The 24,850-nt window shown below is 37.4% G+C and overlaps 1 pseudogene; it reads left to right on the plus strand.

Annotated features, from left to right (window-relative positions):
• Positions 1-268: 268 nt before the first annotated feature.
• Positions 269-5,101, plus strand: LOC150036135 (pathogenesis-related protein 1B-like; annotated as a pseudogene).
• Positions 5,102-24,850: the final 19,749 nt, after the last annotated feature.

Raw genomic sequence — 24,850 nt, forward strand, 5'->3', positions numbered from 1 at the left:
TGAGAGAAGACCTATTTGTGTAAAATGTGGAAGAGGTTACTAGGGTCCATGCTTTGGAAAGAATGATGTATGCTTCAATTGTGGACAACCTGGACATTTCCTCAGAAATTGTCCTAAGTTGTTACGAGAGGGCAATACTACTCAGAGAACCACTTCTCAAACAGTTGATCAGCCAACTATGCCAACAGCTTCCAAAGGCGAGGGTTCGAGCTATGCTAAGTAGAAGGCACTAGTAGGTCGCTCCCGTGCTCAAGAGAAATGTTTTGCAATGACCCAACAGGAAGCTGATGAAACACCAAATTTCGTCACTGGTACGTTAATTTTTTTTGAAAAACTTGCTCATGTATTGATTGTCCCTGGTGTTACGCATTCTTTTATGTCATGTGTGTTTTTCCAGACAATCTATCAGGATTACCACCTGTTTTACCAGCACGTGTTCAAGAAATTATAAGATATACCAGTGGTACAAGAATTCCAAGATGTTTTTCCAGACGATCTGTCATGATTACAACCTATTTTACCAGCACGTGTTCGAGAAGTTGTTGAATCTTTTATACTTGGCCAATGTTTTATTGAATGATTTAGTTACTTTTATTGATGATTTAGAAAGTGAAAACTTATGTTTATATTAAATTACCACTCACTGGGCATTAGCTCATGCTTTCGATGTTTTATGTTCCCCCCCCCCCAAGGTAGCGTTAAAGTTCTGGAAACACGCTGAGCTGTTTACTGCCACACGACAAGAGTTTCCTGCTACACTATAGGCCTTGCACTGTTATAAATAAATTTCATATCACGAACCTTACGTGTCATGGTTTTGGGAGTATGGGACAAGAGGAGTTGTTTTGTTGTGTAATTTCTAAAAGTGTTTCTGTTGTGTCTAAACTTTGTTCGTGGTTTGTATGTAATAGAAGATAGAAAGTTTATGAAACTTGTTTGTTGGATATCGTAATATGGAATATGTTGAACATAAATTAAATGTACTAAAGGACTATTGTGTAACTGTTCAGATTTAAGCACAGGTTAAGTTAGTTAGTAAGATGCTAAATGTCATCAGGGGAGGTGATGTTTAGCATCTTCACACCTCTTTCTAGATTAGGTGGGTAATCTTAGAGGGGGTGTGACAACATATCCATAAGGTCCTCTAGGTAGCTTGGATAAAGTCGAGAATCAGTTTTTGGGTAAGTTTGAAATGTTCAAATTAATAAGAGGGAGTTCGATTATATACGATATAATTGAACTGATTAATTATATATGATATAATTGACTAAATGTATGAGATACATTATCTTGGAGGAGAAATTACTATAGTAAATATATGATATCAAACTATAGGTTAAGAATATAATAGGATTATATTCATTTATTAATTAATGGGTTAATTATGTGATAATTGGCCAGAAACTTCTCCTCAATTGTGTGTTAGTAGGAAAATCTTAGTCGGTTATTGTAATTGAAGAATAAAATGACAATTGGTTTACTTTTGCAAAGAGTTCAAAAAAATCGCTCAAGGTGTGAAAACATAACGATCGCTTAGCTGAGAGCCTATACGATAGCACCCTATCACCTAAACGATCGCACACCTCGTGTACTAAACGATCGCACGCATTCTCTAAACGATCACTCAGTTTTTCTAAAAGATCGCATAGCGTTCTGAGTTTTCTAAACGATCACTTACTAACTACTAGATGATTGCTTAGTAAAACCTACACGATCTTGAAGCTTTCTCTAAACGATAAGCATCCATTATCGATAGACTTCTCTCACTTGCTTGTCATTCTACACGATCATCCCTTTCCTCCTTCCTCTACCAATTCCATCAAAGACCACTATTTCGATTCTCACTCCGCGAATACCAATGGCTCTAGGTGGTAGTATCTTCCCCGGTCCTGCTTGTTCATGTGCTGTCATTTGTGTAGAGGATCGTGCTGCTGGTAGACGACTATTTGATGGGTGGTAAAGGTTGTAGAGGGTTGCTTCCGCTGGATTGAGTTTGAAGTGAAGACTGTCTTCAACTGGTACGTTAACTCAATCTCTTGGATTTTATTTGTAAAAGCATGCCTTTTAATTAGTGTGAAAATGCATATCTATTTGTTAAAATGTGTATGTAGTATTTTGGTCACAATGAAATAGGAAAGATCTAAAAGTGCTCATGGATGCTCTTGTTTAATAGTTCCTTTAGTCTCCACATAATGTTTAAATTATAGAACATAACCTTGGATGTTTATTTATTAGTTTTTTAGGTTAATGCTATCTTGAATAAAATACCTCACATCTTATTAAATAAATAAACTGTTTGTATAATACGATGACAAACTACAGAACCCACGAGATTTAGGGCATCAACCCCATCGGTTAGTCTCTCATTTGGGATTCATCAGAGATTAGTGATCTCATTCGAGATTTCATCAGAGTTTTGTGGGTATATCGAATTTATGATAGGACGAGTTAAACTATTCATCAGATGGCCATCCAGAAATGGTAGGGGTTTTTGCATGTCTCACTAGAAGATTGCATTTATTAGACATAAATGCAAAACCTGGCGCCGGTAGTGGGGTTACTTGTTGAGTATTTTATACTTACTCTTTCTCATGTTTCTTTTTCAGGCAATGGGTAAGAATATGCTGGTGAATGACAAGCAAAATCCGTGATCGAGAAACTAGGATTAGTCAATGCTTTCGCTTTTTTTTTTTTTTTTTTTTGTCTTCATGATTCTAAATTTAGCTAATTGTTGGATTTAGAGAATTTTTAGTTTTGATTTTCTTCTTGCACATTGGTTGTTTTGGATCATGTTTTAATGTGGTATTTTCATTACTTCATATTTTCCGGGTACCCTATTAAATAAATTTCATTTAGTTACTTTTAATAAAATTATTAATTTTGGTTTTTTTCTAATCTTAGAAAAATGTCGTTTTGAAATGTATACATGCATGTCTATAGTTTATGTCCTAGGGAGTCGGGTCGTTACATCACGTGCCCTCAACGAAAATTTGTATTTAGGAGAAGAAATTACTTGCAAGAAAATTAAAAGGGTAACACATAGGTATGGTGCTTGCCACAGACACTCTAATGTACTTTGCACAAATGTTAAGGCAAGTAGTTTTTAAGGAAGAGATGAACTTACCTTTCATGGAGCTGTCATGCCTTATTTATAGTTGAGTCCTAGAGGTCTTCCTTACTCCAATTGGAGAATAAAATGTGTTTTCATGGAAGGTTAAAACCTTACCAACAAATTGTGCATACACAAGTATAAAATTAAAAAAAAAAAAAAAGCATGGTTATATAATGGGGCTTTTAGATCTCATTTGATAACTTCTTTTTTATTCTCATTTCCCTTTTTTTTAATAAAGAAAATTTAAGCCTTTAAACACCACTTTCATCTATTGACTTTCTATGTTTTGTTTTCTACATTTTATGTGTGTTTTTAAAATAAAAGCCAAAATTTGAAAATTAGTAAAAGTAGTTTTCAAAAAATTGTTTTCATTTTTGAAAATAGTCTAATAATTCAAATGTTTACATAAGAAATATAAAAATCACGAGTAAAATGTTGTGAGAAAACAAACACAATTTTTGAAAAAGAAAACCCGATGGTTACTGAATGAGATGGTTAGTTTTAAATTTTTAGTATTTGAAGATGAGCTTTATAATAACTACTTGCACGTGTGAATTATTTCTTTACAATGTTATCAATACCTTCTACCAATATTTTGAAAATTTAAGCTAAATTTTGGGGAAAATAAATGGAAAGACTTTTAATCCAAATGAGAAGCGAAAATTAAAGAAAAAGTGAAGAAACCATAAAAATTTCAAAAACGAAAAATAATATTGAAACAAAATTATTATTAAATGAAGCCTTCATAGAATTATGATTCGAGATTAAATAAATTAATATCTTAATGATATATTGTTGGAAATGCGACCAAAGTCCGACATTGATTGCTATGTGATTGTTATGTGATTGTCACACCTGCAATTACAAAAAAGTTATAGTCATGGCTTTGGTTTATTAAAATATATTTTTCATATAATGCAACTTCCCTAGAAATAATTCAAAAATGTTATATAACTGGATTAAAAAATGACCAAATTTATTTAATGTTATATAACTGCATAATCATATGTAGAAATATGTGTTAATTAATTTATATCCAAAAAAATGTGTTTTTAATTTAGGATTTAAAAAATGACATCGGGTTAATATATAAAGGCGATCTATTTAGGGAGAATAGATTCGATTTAAGGCGGTCGTCTACTTGAGTTTAATATATATCTTATGCATTCCATTCATACTTAAATTTTGCAGGAGTGGACACGTTGTCTGAGATCCGTGCAGATGCATGCAAGCCTGCCTGATACACACAACTATTAAAAGGACAAAGAGAGAAAAAAAAAAACTCGAGAATAAATAAACTAACCTAACAGTAATCCATAGTTAGAATCCATGGCGCATACGATGCCTCTATTTTTGTTTCTTTATTTAGCATTCAAACGCCAACCATCATCTAAAAACTATTTCATTCTCACTATAAATAAACCTTCACCAAATAATGTCCATACTCCCACACGGTGCCTTTCACATTCTTCCTTTATTCCATCAACCCTTAAAAATAAGATATCCAAAATCGCACTCGCCACCGTTCTCGTCGCCCTTTGCATTGTTGTGCTAACCCTAACCCCCATTGTCGTTGCCCAAAACAGCCCACAAGACTTTCTTGATGCACACAATGCGGTTCGAGCAACAGTCGGGGTTGAACCCCTTTTTTGGGACGAATAACTTGAAACTTACGCTAAAAATTACATCGGATCAAAGATTAAAACTTGCGAGATGGTGCACTCCAATAGCCATTATGGTGAGAACTTGGCAACGGTAAACAGCGAGTTGACGGCAGCGGCTGCCGTGAAGGCATGGGCGGATGAGAAGAAGTACTATGACCATAACTCCAACAAATGTGTGGGAGGCGAGTGCCGACATTATACACAATTGGTGTGGAAGGATAGTTTTTTGGTGGGTTGTGCTACTGTTAAATGCAAAAACAATTGGACTTTAGTCTCATGTAACTATAGTCCTACTGGCAATGTTGTAGGTGAGCTACCTTATTAGGTGATGATCAAATGTTATTCATTTCACGATCTAATTATATGAAAGGAAGATTGACATTTAACACAATCCCTTCAAAGTCAAACGTGGTTGTCTCATGTTTAAATATGGTAGACTTTGTTCTAATAGAATGAAAACACGAGGAAAAAAAACAAAAAAATATATAAGTGAAATATTTGTTATGATGTCGGAAACATTCTTACAATTATTTTTGAAAAACAAACATGGTGGTTATCTAAATATGCTAGATGTCTATATTTTCAGTCATCTACAATTACAATTTCAGATATATATAAAGATTCTGGCTGGTTTTGATTCCTAGAAAACAAACATCCTTTGAAAGGTTAAGTTGTAGAATCATTAGTTGAATTTACATTACTGGCATTGGTTTGAGAGACTTTGCCGTTCAATTGAAACTTGCATTCGTGATCGGCGGGAGGATTCCGTATCGGAGAAACGAGTCCTCGTAGGGACCCATTCCTCGTTTTTCCTTTTGTTTCCCTAGGACTTTTTGTTTTCATTTTTTCTCAAAAATTCTATTTGGTTCGGGCTTGTACATTTTAGTTGGGCTTAGATTGGGCTAAATTAAAAACTAGGCTGAATGTGAAAAGTTAGATACCTAATATATATATATTTAAAAACCTAACCAGGACGGGGATGGGATGAGGATCCCTCGCCATCCCCACCCTATCCCTGGTTCAGGGCCCTAAAGGGGTCCCCGATTTGATCCATCCTCTGTTAAATCGGGGATTCCCCACCCTGACCAGGGTGGGGCCCTGTGAGAAATTTTACCAACCCTAATTGTGGGAAATGGGTATTGGCATCAGCATCTATATGGGGTTTTGATTTCAAATCAACAAACATGTAGATTATTTATTTAATAATTAAATTCACAATGATGCAGTATTTTGTGAGTTTGAGAGAGGATGATGTTAGAATATATTATTTGACATTTAGATTATGTGATTTGAGTTTGATTTATTTAGGCTCCATTATATTTCATAATTATTTCTGTTGACGGCAAGATCCGGCAAAGGGAATTTCCTTGAGTTTCACGTGTGGCATCCCAAATTTTTATGTAATTTAAATTTTATTATTTATGGTATATGAGACTTATTTTGAATTTTGGAGGTTGAATTGAATTATTGTGAAAGGATAATTCAATTTCTAAATTTTGTTTGGTGAAGAATTTTGGAATTTAAGTTTTAATTTAAGAAGAATTTGAGATTTATTTCAATTGTAATTTAATTTGAAAAATAGAATTAAATTAAATCGATTTAATAGGATAACTTATTTAAATTCATTCTTTCCAAGAGGATTTGGAAGTTTAATCTTTTTTCAAAAATAGAGATTTGGATTTGGAATTGGAGAAGTTAAAGGGAAAGTCAGTTTATTCATATATATATATATATATATATATTTCTTGGGATAGTTGCAAATATAGACATTATACTGAAGTATTAATAGATATAATATAATGTAAAAAATTATAAATATGACCAAATTTAAATAGTTTATCAGTGATAGACCATATTATTGGTAGCAATTTATCAGTGATAGACCATATCACTGGTAAGAGTCTATCAATGATAGAAATCTATCACTAATAGACTTGAGAATTGATCAACGATATAAGTCTATTGCTGATAGGCTTGACTATATTTGTAATTTTTTAAATGATGTTATACACTTGGTTATTATACCTAAAAATACTACCAATTGCAATTACACTTTTTTCTTTTATAAGGGTTAAAGTTATTAATGTTTAAAAAAATTATTTCCATCCTTTCTTTTTCGCGTGCAAACAAAACACCCCGCCTCCTTTTGAGTTTATGCTTCGTGTGAGCATTCATATCCCTAACGGCGTGACGCCATCAAGTGAAGCTCGTGCTGCATCTCTCTTTTGACCAAGCGTCGTCCTCTGCCTGACACACGGCTGAGCATTCATTCTTCAGACAGCCGATCACTCGCGTCGCCGGAGTTTGTCTCCATCCATAGCTCTTCTCCAATTGAGTGTTGATCTATGAACAACTGCCTTGGGGCTATGCCGTTGCCTATCTTTCAAGACTCCCTTCTCTGCCATCGTCGACGCTTTTACCGTCACTGACCCGGTGGGACCGCCACTGCCAAGAGTTTTCGCTAGAATCTTGATTTAAGGGTAAGTTTCAATTAGTTTGATTGGGTTTTCCTGAGGATAATTGAGCACTCATTAAAGTTTTAGCCCTGATTTGTTGAAACTCGTCATATTTTGGATGTTGGTACATAGGCCAATGAAGTTTCTGTCAAAACAATTAAAGACATAGTCGACAAATTTGGGTGGGTGAAAGATTTGGATCTTGAGGATTTTAGGTGCTTTCGTTTGGGTGTTTTAAGTCGATCCCGTGGATTGTCAATATTGTTGGGCAAGAAGAGGTTAAGCTTGCTAGTTCCTAATGTTTGCAATCTTAGGTAAGTAATCTTTCTACTAGAACTACCTTTATGTCAGGCGATAAAACACAAGAACAATTTAATGATTATATGACTATATGAATCATGATGCATGATTAAAGAGGAAATTGAACATATGACTGTCCTTGTTGATGTATGTGATAAGAATGAGCATAATATTGTCTTATAAGATATTTTATAAGAAAGTATGAGCATGGTCTATATCTTATTTGGCATATATGAGGATGGATGAGCTTTATGTTATGATTTATGTGTGGGCTCTATTTTATGATACATGATATTTATGTTAGTGATGGTTACCCCCTATCCGTAGACATGTACCTACCAGAGGTTAGTACTTCCTTTAGGATTCATTAAAGGTTAGTTATCTTCTTTGGGATTTCACTAGAGATTTGTGTTTATTGTGAGATTAACCAAATGTTAGTGAAGGTTTACGAAAATCCTAGACGGAAGTGAGATAATTTTCCAATTTTTAATTTACATAAAAAAATAAAATTTAAAACACTATTATGCATTCCAAGTTATTTACAGCATGCTTAGAATAATATTACAGAGAAGATGAAAATAGGGTTCAAAGATAGTAACCCTTGATGACACAAATTATTTATGAAATCCTTTCAATTGACCACAAATCTTCTTGTTCATGAGCACCAAAGAACATTGCAACACCTAAATCCCAATTTAGTCGGTCACCACCAATGGAGAAACCTCTGTATTCTTGTTAGGATCGAGAATCTAAGAGAGAGTTGTCAGCTTCTCTTAATTTTGGTAGAAGGTAAGGAAGAACAATTCTATAGATGATTTTTATTTTATTTTTTTTTCCTGTAAAGAAATTCACACACTCCGAGCATGACCAGTCTACGTGAACTCTAATGGAGAAGGAAGAAGATCAACGCATAACCTCTAGCCTCATCCTACAATTCCTGAGAGAAATTAGGGAGGGAAGTTATTTTAATAACCCCCTCTTTTTTAATTTAAATTTAAATCAAATTCAAATTTTAATTTAAATAATAACAATACAATAACTAATTTATCATATATATTATATATATAACTATATGTTATATCAAATATAACACATAATATATGGTTTATATTATATCAAATATAATATAAACTATAGTTTGTAATTCTCTCATTAATCTATGATATATGTGTTGGGGATGATGCCCTTAATTCTCGTGTTCTATAGTTTGTTAACATTTTTTGTACGAACGCTTGAGATGTATAATATATGATATTCTTTTTCACTACTTGACTTTGAACATTGGATGTTTTATTTGCTTTACCATAAACCGATAAACTATAATCCATGGTTGTCATTATGTAACTTAAGCATGTATGTGGTGACATACAAGTGGATCATGTCTTATGTGATAACCAAAATGGTCTGTAGTATATTGATATAGGAGGGAAACCTTGTCCTGGTAACGCTACAGATGTGGTCTGCTTTATGGAATGGTTACAAGTGTTGTGACTTGTCACAGATGGTCTGATCCTAATCATTCTTGTGGGAACATGCGAGCAGGGACGTCCTATACAAAGAGTTTGTATAAGACCTGGCCACGAAATGTTAACGTCTCATTATATAACATCGTTCGTGACAGAGGCTTCACTTCACTAAGATGACCATAGGTAACATGATCTCAATCCTGAATGAGTTGGGAACTCCTGTCATTGAGGGCGGTTCTTTGATTTGCATGCGTGCGAGTGACCAGGTAATCGACTCAAACCTACCACTTTGGGGATTCGTCTGATGTTGGAGTTAGGAACTCAGCTATACAAGATGGAATTCCCTCCTTCCTCGAAGCAAGGGTAAGTAGATAGATTTCTCTATTAAGGATTGATCCCCAGGCTTGAACGATGTGGCGTCAAACACCTTTTCATGGCCCGAGAGGTGTTCACACATAGTAGGACTATGTTATATTGTTCATTAGAGGGATCAGTGGTACTTAAGGAGTAAAATGTAACTACAGGTGCAAAATGGTAAATTGGCCTAGCTATACATACGAGTATCTGTGAAGGGTTATCGTACTCATGATTGGTTATATCCGAGTGACACAGAAATATATATGCGGTAGGAAGAGTTCAGCTATCAGTCTTTAGTGGAATTCCTGGCAATTAACAGATGGTGGATCTCGTGGCTAAAGAGTTTAGTCAGCTATTCACGTACCGTTGGAGCTTTAAGCCATAGGTCCATAAGGTCCCCTTGGTTACATGGATTCAAGTTGAGACTCAGTTTTTTGGTAAGTTTGAAATGTTCAGATTGACAAGAGGGAGTTTGATTATATATGATATAATTGAACTGGTTAATTATATATGATATGATTGACTTTATTATGAGATACATTAATTGGAGAAAAATAGATATAATATGATTTATATCTAGTGGAGGAGGAAACAATATGGTTGATATATGATATTAAACTATAGGATAATGAATATAATATGATTATATTTATTATATATTAATTGGACAGTTATAGGATAATTGGCCACTGTTTTCTCCATAACCATGCATTAGTTGGAGGTTCCATTCGGTTTTCATAACTAAAGAATAAAATAAAAGTTGTTTTTATTTTGCAGAGAGCACGGTACAAGCTCACGAGGTGATTGCATCCTATCACTTAGTGAATTGAGAGCCCATACAATAGCTCGAGTTTACTAGGTGATCATTGCGTGCGCTGTCTTCTAAATGATTGCCTAGGATTTACTAAATGATCGCTTAGCGCCGAGCTTTTACTGAACAATCATATAGACGATCATTTACCTTTTCCTACACGATCGTGTACTTCGCCTAAACGATCAATCATCTTCTCTATATGATAGATGTTGCCTTCTGCCACTTGCTTGATCATTGTATACGATCTCATTTCTTTCTTCCCTCTACCAAATCCTAACAAAGCCCACTCTTTGGATTCTCACTCCGAGAATACAAAGGGTTCCAAGTGGTGGTGTCATCCCCATTCTTCGTTTATTCGTGTGGAATCCGTTCGTGGTAGACAATCGGGTGTTGCTGAACGATAGCTTGTCGTTTCAACAAGAGCAAGAGCGTCCGTTAGTGGACAGAGCGTGTTTTGCTGTGAAGAGAGTCTTCAACTGGTAAGTTTACTCATTCCCTTGTTTATTTATCTTTAAGCATACCAGTAATTTAGTAGTTTGATGCATATCTGTATGTGTGAATGTAAATGTGGTAATTCTGTCACAATGCTTTTGTAAAGATCCGCTTTCGCTCAGAGGTACTCTTGTATAAGAGTTTCTTCAATTGGTATCAGAGCCAAAATTCTAATATTCCAAATTCATTGCTGCAAAGAATTGCATTTACATTCTCAGTAGGTAAAAGCATGTCTACTCTCTATTTTAAGCGTTAATTCGTTTGTGGATGTGTGAATTAATGGAGTTTCTAGGATGAAACCTCTGGTTTGTTAAATTCTTTTAAATTTTGAGTTAATTGTAAAGGCCTCTGGTTATCAGGCATTATTAACTGCTATCGAGTCTGTATTCAAAGATAGTTTGAATCTGTGAGTCGTTCGTGAAGAAGATTTATAGCAAGGGTTGTTGTTCTTCGAGGATGAGGACGACCAAGCATTGGTTGAGTCGTGTAGATGATAAGGTAGACAATCGTTGAGTACCGGATACTCGAGAGTTGTTTAACGCGCAAGCACTAGACGATCATATAGCTGAGCAAGCTTCATCTCTTGGTTACTGTCTATACGATCGTGGAGTAAATTGCGTAGTAAATCATTTACCTTTCGCATGTTAAGCAATCGTATAGACGACCGAGCTTCGTAGCTTCGTTGTCGTCTAAGCGATCGTTTAGCATCCGCGCATTATCGTCTAATGTGCTACACGATCGTTTACCTGGAGGCATTTACTAAAAAATGAGAGCTTCGCTCAACGGTTCAAGACCCGGTTCATCTGTGAACCGGTTTGCTCGGTGGAAAAATGTAATAGATAGAATTTTTCATTTCGGTTTTTGAGGTGGTTCATCCCGGTCCATTAATCTGCGTTATTATACATGAGATGTATGTTTTATATATATGTCATATGGTATGCACATGTAGAAAAATTCCACCTTAGGTTATGCTTTGGTCATGTATCATCTCTTTATTATAAGTGTTATGATTTAGAGAAGCATGATTTAAATTATGTAAGAATATGCTCATGCATCATATAATATAAGAGTTATATTTATCCATGCATAAAGCATTGACATGCATCATCTTTATATTATAATTTTTATAGTATAAAGGTGTATGGAAAGCACGTGTGCTTGGTTATTACTTGTATATAAAAGTTGTGTATAGTAATGACTGGACATTGCATGAAGCATGACACATAGGCTAAATTTATAAGGGTTATAAATATCTTATTGTGTGGCAATGTTTGTTTTAGTTGTTTCTTTTATAATGGTTATAAAAGAAATTAGAACTAACATTTATAAGAAAGACATGCATGCACACTTAGGTTTAATTCACGGTTTTAAAATGTTTAAAACTTGGATGAGATAGATCTACGATCACGATTCTAATATGATTAGCAACTTTAGGCTTTAATCTTTTAATTAGTTTAATAGGATTAAATTGACTAACAAAAGGTTAAACTGTAGCAAATCTATCTATAAGGGACCTTTTGTTTAATGCGGGTTCTGTCTACGCTAGGGTATTTAAGGTGACAGAAACGTAACACCCCTACCTGGGAACCTACCTGGAAAGGTGAATTAGATAGATATGATGCATGCATGCAAGTTAAGGACAGTTCATTAAAGAGTTTAATGTGACTACTTGAACTTGTATTATTTCAAAGACAAAAGTTGTGTTTTGAGTGGACTTATAAATGACTTAGACTAAAAGAAGTAGCCGGATTGTCTAGGTTAATGAACCCCTAGGTAGAACATTCAGTGTGAGATACTTGGGGCATATGATGCTTCATTTAAATCTCTTGTGTTTCTCCCTTATTGTCCACGTCGTGAGATCTTCCCTCGGCCTCGTGGCACCCTGGGAATGTCCCTCTAATTGATGGTGTTTGAGTAGGTCAATATCAAGGTGGATGGAGAGAATGTTCATAGTAAGTGAGAGCGGGAAGTGCGACAGTATATCCCACTATCTCTCTCGTTAGGTTGAATAAAGTTTATGTGCATTGCCTCGAGGAACCCTGGGAGTGTCCCCCAAAAGGATGGCAGTTTTATGCGTTTCTTTATTTGATCTACTGTAAGAGGATGAGGTTAATTAGTCTCCTATCCTAATTTACTTCTTCCCTACCGTGGGCTCATTAGGACGGGACTCTGGGGCCAAAAACGAGGGGTCACACATACGCAAAATTGTTAAGGGTTGATAGTTATGGACCAAATAAATGTGGCTGTTAGGTTCAGTTTCAAGAGTTGGTTCTTCCTAATGATTGAGAATATGTCGTCCCAGTGAAGGGGCATCTGATCACCCCACCGGTGACGTTTTTCCTGCCTCGCTAGGGCAACATTGCAAAATAGAAGTCTTAATAACTTAGGGTACTTGAAAACTATTTTTCTAAAACTAATTGGTTAAAATATGGTTTAGTAATGTCTTATAAAAGTTTGTTCGTTTTTCACCAACGGTTTTTAAAATGGCCACAACCACAATTGTTTTGTTAAGTGCCAAAAAACATATTGGCGACAACTATTCGAATTAAAAACATATGATCACGACGATACTCATCATTGAGGATCTGATGTTTGCCCTTACGGAGGTCTGTCCTCCTATTCCAGCTCCAAATGCCGCTCAAAATGTTAGAGAGGCATACGAGTGATGGACACGGGCAAATGAGAAGGCCAAGAAGTATGCCCTGTGGTCTCAGCACGTGAGATCATGGAGTCCCAACGGGGGAAGTTCGGACAACTGTCTGAATAGCTCAAGCACGGGGCTCTTAAATAAATCTTTAACTCCAAAATGGAGGAAGGAACCTCTGTTCGTGAATGTGTGCTTAACATGATGGTCCACTTTAACGTGGTGGAGATGAATGAGTCTAGAATCGATGAGCGCTATCAGGTTAGCATAATCCTGCATTCTTTACTGGAGAGCTTCCTTCAGTTTGTTAGTAATAAGATTCTTAACAATGTGGAATATACCCTTAGAACTCTCCTCAACGAATTGCAGACATACCAATCTTTACTGAAAAGTAATGAGAGAAAAGGGGGTGGGGCAAATGTTGCCTCATCTTCTAGGACGTTCTATCAAGGTTCGACCTCAGGAACGAAGTCTGTATCTTCTACTTCTAACTCTGGAAAGGGGAAGAATAAGAAGAGTGGTAAGGAGATAGGGAAAGCGTCTGCTAACCCACCACCTATCGCCCGAATGAGGCGTCTACCACCGGTTGAAAAAAGAAAATGTTTCCACTTCAACCAAGACGAACACTGGAATAAGAGTTGTCTTCGCTGGCTGAAGGAAAGGAGGGCGGCTAAGGCCAAGGCAGACAAAAGTAAATATGATTTACTTGTGCTAGAATCTTGTTTAATGGAGAGTTATGATTCAGCCTGGATAATTGATTCAGGCGCCATTAATCACGTTTGTTCTTCTTTTCAGGGGATTAAATCCTAGCGACAGCTGGAGGCTGGAGAGATGACGATGCGGGTAGGCACTGGGCACGTCGTCTCAGCTATGGTAGTGGGAGGCATCCAATTAACCTTACATAATAGGTTTCTTGTATTAAAAGATGTTTTTGTAGTTTCTGAGTTAAAAAGGAACTTAATTTACTTAAAGTATCTGTTATAATGTAAATACACTATTGTTTTTAATACAGATAAAGGATGGTGTTGAAATTTGTACAGCTAAACTTGAAAATAACTTGTATGTGCTAAGACTGTTAGCCTTAAGTTTTCTCCATAACATAGAGATCTTTAAATCTACCGTAACTCAATCTAAACCTCAACGAATTTCTAAAAAAAAAATGGCCAACTTTGGCACCTTCGATTAGGACACATCAATCTCAATAGGATTGAGAGATTGGTGAAGAATGGCTTTTTAAGTGAGTTAGAAGAAGATTATTTACCGATGTGTGAATCTTGCCTTGAGGGTAAGATGACTAAAAGACCTTTTACTGGAAAAGGTTATCGAGCCTAAGAGCCTCTTGAGTTAGTACATTCTGATCTCTATGGTCTATGAATATGCGAGCCTAAGGAGGCTACGAGTATTTTATCAGTTTCATTGATGATTACTCTAGGTGTATGTTTATCTGATGTAACGGAAGTCTGAATCCTTTTAAAAGTTCAAAGAGTTCAAGGCTGAAGTTGAAAATGCATTGGAGAGACGGATTAAAACACTTCCATAAGATCAAGGTTAAAAGTTTTTGGATTCAGCATTCTAGGACTATTTGATAGAACATGGAATCGTTTTCCAACTCTCAACGCCAGGTACACCTCATCATAATGGTGTAACAGAGAGGAGAAATAGAACCTTGTTGGACATGGTTCGTTCGATGATGAGTTACGCTTCCTTACCGGATTCGTTTCGGGGTTTCTTAGTGAAGAATGTGGTATATGTACTCAACTGTGTTCCTTCTAAGAGTGTTGCGAGAACACCTCTAGAGTTGTGGAACAAGCGTAAAGCTAGTTTACGTCACTTCCACATTTGGGGTTGGCCAGCATATGTGCTTGAGGAAAATCCCAAGAAGTTGGAACTACGGTCGAGGTTATGCCTCTTTGTAGGCTACCCCAAAGGTACACGAGGGGGTTACTTTTATGATCCATCGAAAAATAGGGTGTTTGTTTCTACAAATGCTACTTTCTTTGAATAGGATCATATTAAGGAGCACAGTCCATGTAATAAAGGCGTGTTACGTTAGCTTTCCAACAAAACTACTAAAACTTCAAAAAGAGCTATTGAAGGGCCTGCTTCATCAGCAAGAGTTGTTGATGATAGTTCAACTAGTAGGTCGGTTCCTCCTCAAGAGTTGAGGGAAGCTTGACGCAGTTGGAAGGTTTCGAACCCACTCATTCACTATCTGGGTTTCACGAAAATCCTCGCTATGGTAGCAGATGGCGACGTTGAGGATCCGTTGTCTTATCAGAAGGTAATGGAGGATGTTGACTGGGTTGAATGAGTCAAATCCATGGATCTCCAGATGGAGTCGATGTACTTCAACTCAGTATGGGATCTGGTAGATCAGTCTGATGGGGTAAGACCTATAGTTTGTAAATGGATCTACAATTGGATACAGGGTGCTGATGGGAAGGTACAAATCTTCAAGGCTTAACTTGTGGCAAAGGGTTATACCCAGGTGGAGGGAGTTGACCATGAGGGGACCTTCTCGCCTGTTGCCATGTTAAAGTCGATCCACATCTTCCTGTCCATTACCGCTTATTATAATTATGAGATTTGGCAAATGAATGTCAAGACGGTTTTTTTGAATGGCAATCTTGAAGACCATTTACATGGTGGAGCCCGAGGGATTCATTGCCCAAGGTCAAGAGAAAACAGTTTGCAAACTGAATTGGTCCAGTTATGAACTAAAACAGACGTCTCAATCTTGTAACATTCAGTTTGATACTGCGATCAAATCGTATGGCTTTGACCAAAACGTTGATGAACCTTGTGTCTACACAAAGAACGTCAATAGTTCAGTAGTTTTCTTAGTGTTGTATGTAGACAATATCCTACTCATTGGGAATGATGTAGGTCTCCTGACTGCAGTTAAGAACTGGCTAGCAACCCAAATCAAAATGAAAGATTTTGGAGAGGCTCAGTTTATTTTGGGTATACAGATCTTTCGGGATCATAAGAACAAAGTCCTAACACTATCTCAGGCATCATACATTGACAAGATGTTGCTCAAGTACTCGATGTAGGACTCCAAAAGAGGCATACTGCCGTTCAGGCATATAGTAACTTGTCTAAGGACGTTGAGGAAATGAGACGGGTCCCATATGCATTTTTCGTTGGCAGTTTAATGTACGCAATGCTTTATACTAGGCCAAACACATGTTACGCTATGGGAATAGTAAGTAGGTAGTAGTCTAACCTAGGCCAGCATCACTGGACCACAATTAAGAACATCCTCAAGTATCTTCGAAGAACGAGGGACTACATGCTCGTGTATGGATCTAGGAATTTTATCCTTACTGGATACATGAATTCTGACTTTTAGACTGATATGGGCTCTCGCAAGTCCACTTCAAGGTCAGTTTTTACTCTTTAATGGAGGAGCTATAGTGTGGCAAAGCACTAAGCAGGGGTGCATCGTCGACTCCACGATGGAGGTCAAGTACGTAGCAGCTTGTGAAGCTGCTAAAAAGGTTGTCTTGCTCAGGAAGTACCTGACAGAGCTGGAAGTGGTTCCAGATATGTCTAGGTCTATCACTCTATATTGTGACAATAGTGGTGTTGTGGCAAACTCCATGGATACTAGGAGTCATAGGTGCAACAAACACATAGAACGAAAGTATCACCTTATCTGCGAGATAGTGCATCGAGGGGACATGACAGTCACGAAGATTGCTTCCAAGCACAACGTTGCTGACTCGTTTACGAAGGCTTTCACGACTACAGTGTTTGAGAGTTACCTTCAGAGCATGCGTCTACGGGACCGCCCACGGCTGGACTAGGGCAAGTGGGATATTTTTTTATACTGGGCCTTAGTGCCCTAATTTATTGTTGTGTACTAGTTTTATGTATACCCCACTCACTTTAGGACAAGTGGAAGATTGTTGGGAATGATGCCCCAAAAGTCTCGTGTCCTGTAATTTTTAAACACTTTTTGTACGAACGCTTCTGATGTATAATATATGGTATTTTCTTCACTACTGACTTTGCACATTGGATGTTTTATTTACTTTACCACAAACCAATAAACTAACATCTCTAGTTGTCATTATGTAACTTAAACATGTATGTAGTGACATACAAGTGGATCATGTCTTAGATGATAACCAAAATGGTCTGTAGTATATGGATATAGAAGGAAAACTTTATCATGGTATTGTTACAGATGCGGCCCGCTTTGTGGAATGGTTACAAGTGTTGTGACTTACTACAGATGGTCTGATCCTGATCATTCGTGTAGGGACATGCCAGCGGGGGTGTCCTATACAAAGAGTTTGTATATGACTTGACCATTAAGTGTTAATGTCTCGTTATATAACGTCGTTCATGACAGAGACTTCACTTGACTAGGATGACCATAGGTAATATGACCTCAATCCTTAGTGAGTTATGAACTTCTGCCATTGAGGGCGATCCTTTTATTTGCATGGGTGCGAGTGGCCAGATCCCCAACTCAAACCTACCACTTTGAGGATTTGTCTGATTTGGGAGCTAGAAACTCAACTACATAAGATGGAATTCACTCCTTCCCTGAAGCAGGGGTAAGTAGATAGATTGCTCCCTTAAGGGCTGATCCCAAGGCTTGAACGATGTGGTGCCACACACCTTCTCATGGCTCGAGAGGTGTTCACACATAGTAGGACAATGTTGTATTATTCATTAGAGAGATCAGTTGTACTTGAGAAGTAAGATGTAACTACAGGGGCAAAATAGTAAATTGGCCCAGCTGTACTTACGAGCATCTGTGAATGGTTCTCGTACTAATGATTGGTTATATCCGATGGACATAGAAGTACATCTGTGGTAAGAAGAATTCAGCTGTCAGTCTTTAGTGGAATGCCTGACAGATAACTGATGGTGGATCTCGTGGCTAAAGAGTTTTGTCAGCTATTCATGTACCGTTAGAGCTTCGAGCCATAGGTCCATAAGGTCCCCTTGGTAGCTTGGATTCGAGCTGAGAATCAGTTTTTGGGTCAGTTTGAAATGTTGAAATTGACAAAAGGGAGTTCGATTATATATGATATAATTGAATTGGTTAATTATATATGATATGATTGACTTTATGTATGAGATACATTAATTGAACGAAATTGAATATAAATATCATTTATATCTAGTGGAGGAGAAAACACTCTGGTTGATATATGATATTAAACTATAGGTTAATGAATATAATATGATTATATTAATTATTTATTAATTGGACAGTTATGGGATAATTGGCTGCCATTTTTTCTGTAACCATGCACCAGTGGGAGGTTCCATTCGGTTTTCATAACCAAAGAATAAAATGAAAATTGTTTTCATTTTTAAGAGAACATGGTTAATAGCTCACGAGGTGTTTGCATCCTATCGCTTAGTTAATTGAGAGCCTATACGATAGCTCGAGTTTACTAGACGATCGCTTACATGCGCACGCTATCTTCTAAACAATTGCCCACGATTTACTAAACGATCGCTTAGCGCCGAGGTTCTACTAAACGATCATATAGACGATCACTTACCTTTTCCAACACAATCGTGTACTTTGCCTAAACGATCAAACATCTTGTCTATACGATAGACATTGCCTTCTCCCACTTGCTTGATCGTTGTATACGATCTCTTTTCCTCATCCCCTCTAAAATATCCGAATAGAGCCCACTCTTTGGATTCTCACTCCGAGAATACTAAGGTTTCCCAGTGGTGGTGTCGTCCCCATTCTTCGTCTGTTCGTGTGGAGTCCGTTCATGGTAGACGATTGGGTGTTTCTGAACGATAGCTTGTCGTTCCAACGAGAGCGAGAGCGTCCATTAGTGGAGAGAGTGAGATTTTCGGTTAAGAGAGTCTTCAACTAGTAAGTTTACTCATTCTCTTGTTTCTTTATCTTCAAGCATGCTGGTAATTTTGTAGTTTGATGCATAACTGTATGTGGTAATGTTGTCACAATTCTTTTAGAAAGATCTGCTTCCTCTCAGAGGTACTCTTGTATAAGGGTTCCTTCTATATGATATAAGTCAAATTTATATTAAATATAATTACATGAATCAAATTCATATAATTAATATTTGAATCACATTCGAATATTTCTATCAAAATAATGTTTGAATTATAATGTATCAAATATGTTATATTAATTATATCATTTATAATAAAATTAATTAATTATACCATATATAATTACTTCACTCAATTAATTTGAGCAATTAAAATTAATCCAAAATTAAATTGATTCTCAATTATCCAAGTTGAGTTACAGACGGGACTTTATGGATCTATAGTTTGAAGCTCTAATAGTACTTGATCAATTAATTAAACCCCTTTAATTAAATTAATCAACTTTCATTAACTGTCGCTCACTCCACTAAAGACTGACAACTGAACTTTTCGCACTACAGATACATTTATGTGTCTATTGGATATAACAAGTCAACAATGTGATGACCCTTCACAATTGCTCGTAAGTACAGCTAGGCCAAAATTACCGTTTTTCGCCTATAGTTACATCTAACTCCTTAAGTACCATTGATGCTTCTAATGAATAATAAATCATAGTCTAATTATGACCAAACCTTTCTTGGGCCAAAAAAGGGTGTAGCGCCACATTGTTCAAGTCCCGGAATCAGCTCCTAAGGGAGAAATTTATCTACTGACCCCAATATTAGGGAAAGAGTGATAACTCAAATGGTCTATAGTATATGGATATAGGAGAGAAACCTTATTCTGGTAAAGCTACAGATGCGGCCCGCTTTATGGAATGGACACAAGTGTTATGACTTGTCACAGATGGTCTGATCCTGATCATTCGTGTAGGAGACATCAGAGCGGGGCCGTCCTATACAAAGAGTTTGTATAAGACCTGACCACAAAGTGTTAATATCTCGTTAAATAACACCATTCATGATAGAGACTTCACTTCACTAGGATGACCATAAGTAACATGACCTCAATCCTAAGTGACTTGGGAACTCTTACCATCAAGGGCGGTCTTTTGATTTGTATGGGTGCGAGTGACCAGGTCGCCAAATTAAACCTACCATTTTAAGAATTCGTCTGATTGAGAGATTGGTACGAGTGACTACATTCGCACCTTCGTTTAGCATCCATCTCAATAGAATTGAGAGATTGGTGAAGAATGGACTTCTAAGTGAGTTAGAAGAAAATTCTTTACCAGTGTGTGAATCTTGTCTTGAGGGTACGATGACTAAACGACCTTTTACTGGAAAAGGTTATCGAGCCAAAGAGCCTCTGGAGTTAGTACATTCTGACCTCTGTGGTCCTATGAATATGTGAGCCCCTGTGGCTATGGGTATTTTATCAGTTATACTGATGATTACTCTAGGTATGGGTATGTTTATCTTATGCAACAGAAGTCTGAATCCTTTGAAATGTTCAAAGAGTTCAAGGCTGAAGTTGAAAATGCATTAGATAGATGGATTAAAACACTTTGATCGGATCAAGATGGAGAGTTTTTGGACTTGGGATTCCAGGACTATTTAATAGAACATGGAATCGTTTTCTAACTCTCAGCATTGGATACATCTGATCACAATGGTGTAGCGGAGAGGAGAAATAGAACCTTTTTGGACATGGTTCGTTCGATGATGAGTTTCGCTTCCTTACCAGACTTGTTTTGGGGTTTCGCAATGGAGACTGCGGTATTCATACTCAACTGCGTTATCTCCAAGATTGTTGCGAGAACACCTCTTAAGTTATGGAATGGGCGTAAAGTTAGTTTACGTCATTTCTGCATTTGGGTTGCCCTGCACATGTGCTTGAGACAAATCCTAAGAAGTTTAAACCACGATCAAGGTTATGCCTCTTTGTAGGCTACCCGAGGGGGTTATCTTTATGATCCATCAGAAAATAGGGTGTTTGTTTCCATGAACGTTACTTTTCTGGAGGAGGATCATATAAGGGAGCATAGTCCACAAAGTAAAGTTGTGTTGCATGAGCTTTCCAATGAAACTACTAAAACTTCAACAAGAGTTGTTGAAGAGCTTGCTTCATCAGCAAGAGTTGTTGATGGGAGATCATCTAGTAGGTCGGTTCCTAAGGGAACCTCAACGCAGTGGGAGGGTTGCGAACCCGCATGATCGCTATCTGGGTTTCACGGAAATCCTTGCTATGGTAGCAGATGGCAACGTTGAGGATCCATTGTCTGAGGCAATGAAGGATGTAGACCGGGATGGATGGGTAAAGGCTATGGATCTCGAGATGGAGTCGATGTACTTTAACTTAGTATGGGATCTTGTAGATCAGCCTAATGGGGTAAGACCTATAGGTTGTAAATGGATCTACAAGCGCAAACTGGGAAGGTATAAACCTTCAAGACTCGACTTGTGGCAAAGGGTTATACCCAGATAGAGGGAGTCGTCTATGAGGAGACTTTCTCATTTGTTTCCATGTTAAAGTCGATTTGCATCCTCCTGTCCATTGCAACTTATCATAATTATGAGATCTGGCAAATGGACGTCAATACGACCTTTTTGAATGGCAATCTTGAGGAGACCATTTACATGGTGCAGCCTGAGGGATTCATAGCCCAAGGTCAAGAGCAAAAGGTTTGCAAGCTGAATCGATCTATATATGGGTTAAAACAAGCGTCTAAATCTTTGAACATGCGGTTTGATACTGCGATCAAGTCGTATGGCTTTGACCAAAACGTTGATGAACCTTGTGTCTACAAGAAGATCATCAATGTTCAGTAGTCTTCTTAAAGTTGTATGTAGACGATATACTACTCATGTGGAATGATGTAGGCTATCGACTGCAGTTAAGAACTGGCTAGCGACCCAATTCCAAATGAAAGATTTGAGAGCGGCTCAGTTTATTCTGGGTATACAGATCTTTCGAGATTGTAAGAACAAAGTCCTATCACTTTCTCAGGCATCATACATTGACAAGATGTTGCTCAGGTACTTGATGTAAGACTCCAAGAGGGGCCTACTGCCATTCAGGCATGGAGTCACTTTGTCTAAGGACATGTGTCCTAAGACGCCTCAAGAGGTTGAGGAGATGAGATGGGTCCTATATGCATCTACCGTTGGCAGTTTGATATACGCAATACTCTGTACTCGTCCAGACATCTGCTACGTTGTGAGCATAGTTAGTAAGTATCAGTCTAACCTAGGCCAGGGTCACTCGACCACAGTGAAAAATATCCTCAAATATCTTTGGAGAACGAGGGACTACATGCTCTTGTATGACTCTAGGGATTTAAACCATGCTGGATACGTTGATTCTAACTTGCGGACTGATAGAGACTCTCACAATTCCACTTCAAGGTCAATCTTTACTCTTAACAGAGGAGCTGTAGTGTAGCGAAGCACTAAGTAAGGGTGCATTGTTGACTCCACTAGGGAGGCGGAGTACGTAGCGACTTGTGAAGCTGTTAAAGAGGCAGTTTGGCTCAGAAAGTTCTTGACAGAACTGGAAGTTGTTTCGGATATGTCTAGGCCCATTACCCTCTATTGTGATAATAGTGGGGTGGCGAACTCCAAGGAGCCTAGGAGTCACAGGCACGGCAAACACATAGAGCAAAAGTATCATCTGATCTGCGAGATAGTGCATCGAAGAGACGTGATCGTCACGAAGATCAGGGTCAAAGCACAATATTGCTGACCCGTTTACGAAGACTCTCACAGCTACAGTGTTTGAGGGTCACCTTCAGAGCATGGGTCAATATGATCGCCCGCGGCTGGAGTAGGGCAAGTGGGAGATTTTCTTGTCCTTGGCTTTTATGCCCTAGTTTATTGTTTTGTACTAGTTTTATGTACACCCCACTTCGCTTTAGGATAAGTGGGAGATTGTTGGGGTTGATGTCCTAAAATCTCGTGTCCAATAATTTGTAAAGAGTTTGTACGAATGCTTGTGTTGTATAATATATGATATTTTACTTCACTTATTGGTTTTGCTCAGTTGTTTGTTTTATTTGCTTTACCCCAAACCAATAAACATAAAATCCCTAGTTATCTATATGTAACTTAAGCATGTATGTGGTGACATACAAGTAGATCATGTCTTAAGTAATAACCAAAATGCCTTGTAGTATATGGATATAGGAGGGAAACTTTATCCTAGTAATGCTACGGATGTGACCCGCTTTGTGGAATGGTCACAAGTGTTGTGACTTGTCATAGATGGTCTGATCCTGATCATTCATGTAGGGGACATGCGAGCGAGGGCGTCCAATAAAAAGAGTTTGTATAAGACCTGACAATGAATTTTTAACGTCTCGCTATATAACACCGTTCATGACAGAGACTTCACTTCACTAGGATGACCATAGGTAACATGGCCTCAATCTTGAGTGAGTTGGGAACTCCTACCATTAAGGGCGGTCCTTTGATTTGTATGGGTGCAACTGGCCAGGTCGCCGACTCAAACCTACCATTTTGGGGATTCGTCTGATTTTCCAGCTAGGAACTCAGGTACACAAGATGGAATTCACTCCTTCCTCGAAGCAGGGGCAAGTAGATAGATAACTCCCTTAAGAATTGATTCCAGGGCTTGAACGATGTGGCGCCACACACCTTCTCTTGGCCCGAGGGTGTTGACACATAGTTTGACAATGTTGTATTGTTCATTAGAGGAATCAGTGGTACTTAAAGAGTGAGATGTAACTGTGGGGGCAAAATGGTAAATCTGCCCAACTGTATTTATGAGCATCTGTGAAGGGTCATCGTTCTCATGATTGTTTATATCCGATGGACACAAAAATATATCTATGCTAAGAAGAGTTCAACTGTTGTTCTTTAGTAGAATTCTTGACAGTTAACAGATGGTGGATCTCGTGGATAAAGAATTTAGTCAGCTATTCACGTACCGTTAGAGCTTCGAGCCACAGGCCCAAAAAGTCTCCTAGGTAGCTTCGATAAAGTCGAGAATCAATTTTTGGGTAAGTTTGAAATGTTCAAATTGACAAGAGGGAGTTCGATTATATATGATATAATTGAACTGGTTAATTATATGTGATATAATTGACTAAATGTATGAGATACATTATCTTGGAGAAAATTAGATATAAATATGATTTATATCAAGTGGAGGAGAAATTACTATAGTGGATATATGATATCAAACTATAGGTTAAGAATATAACATGATTATATTCATTAATTAATTAATTGGTTAATTATGTGATAATTGGCCGAAAACTTCTCCTCAATCGTGCATTAGTGGGAAAATCTTATTTGATTATTATAATTGAAGAATAAAATGAAAATTGGTTTACTTTTGCAAAGAGTTCGAAAAAATCACTAAAGGTGTGAAAACGTAACGATCGCTTAGCTGAGAGCCTATACGATAGCTTCCTATCGCCTAAACGATCGCACACCTCACGTACTGAACGATCGCACGCATTCTCTAAATGGTCACTTAGCTTTCTTAAAAGATCGCTTAGCGTTTCGAGTTTTCTAAACGATCGCTTATTAATTACTAGACGATCGCTTAGTAAAACCTACACGATTTTATAGCTTTCTCTAAACGATAAGCATCCATTATCGAGAGCCTTCTCCCACTTTCTTGTCATTCT

The sequence above is a fragment of the Benincasa hispida genome, chromosome 5 (assembly GCF_027475165.1).
Source record: "Benincasa hispida cultivar pf3 chromosome 5, pf3_genome.v1.1, whole genome shotgun sequence".
Classification (NCBI taxonomy): Eukaryota; Viridiplantae; Streptophyta; class Magnoliopsida; order Cucurbitales; family Cucurbitaceae; genus Benincasa; species Benincasa hispida.